Consider the following 1,149-nt stretch of genomic DNA (forward strand, 5'->3'; position numbering starts at 1 on the left):
TCCTCCAGCAAATCTTGGACAATTTTCTCAGTGGTTTTGTTTTTCTCTTCCTGTTCTGGAATTCCATTGACACATAAGTTATTCCTTTTGATGGTATCCCACATGAACCTTAGGCTTCCTGCATTTTTGTTCAGATTTTTTTTTTCCTGATTGATCCTTTTCCAAAGAAGTATTCAAGTATTTATCTTCAATATCATTAATTCTGTCTTCCATTGCATCAATTCTTCTCCTTTACCCTTCCAATGTGTTATCTATTTCTGACAATTTAGTTTTAATCTCCTGGATTTCTATCTGTAGATTTAGAATGATTTCTAAGTTTTTATCTATTTTGTCATTTTCTTCTTTTATTTCACTTTTTATCTGTTCTGTTACCAAGTAATTTTTGAGCAGGAAGTTGTTCAGCTTCCTTCATATGTTTGATGCTTTTTATTAATTTCTAATTTTATAGCATTGTGGTCCAAGAAGATGCTTTTCATTATTTCAATGCTTTTGAATTTATTGAGGCTTGTTTTATGTCCTAACATATGGTATATTCTGGGGAAGGATCCATGTGCACTGGAAAAGAATGTGAATTGTGCTTTTGTTGGGTGAAACGCTCTATATATGTCCATGAGGCCAAGTGGTTGATTGTATTGTTGAGTTCCTCTGTATCCTTGTTGACTTTTTTCCAGTTGACCTGTCCCTCTTTGAAAGTGGTGTGTTAAAGTTTCCTACTACTATTTTAGAGTTGTCTATTATCCCTTTTAATTCAGTTAATATTTGCTTCACGTATTTTGGAGCACTTTCATTGGGTGCATAAATATTTATTATTGTAACCTCTTCTTTTTCAGTTGACCCTTTCAACGTGATATAATGTCCCTCCTTATCTCTTATGAAGTTTTTCACTTTAATATCTATTTTTTCAGAAATCAGTATTACTACTCCTGCTCTCTTTTGGTTTCCATTGGCTTGGTTTTTTTTTTTTTTTTTTTCCATCCCTCAACTCTTAATTTGTTTTTATCTTTGTGTCTATGGTGGGTCTCTTGTAGACAGCATGTCGATGGGTCTTCTTTTCTTATCTAGTCTGCAACTATCTTTCTCTTGTTAGGTGCATTTAGTCCATTTACATTGAGTGTAATTAGTGATGGGTATGAATTGATTGCTGTCATT

Source organism: Orycteropus afer, unplaced genomic scaffold, assembly GCF_000298275.1.
Source record: "Orycteropus afer afer isolate SDZICR_OR568_19922 unplaced genomic scaffold, OryAfe1.0 scaffold00028, whole genome shotgun sequence".
NCBI lineage: Eukaryota > Metazoa > Chordata > Mammalia > Tubulidentata > Orycteropodidae > Orycteropus > Orycteropus afer.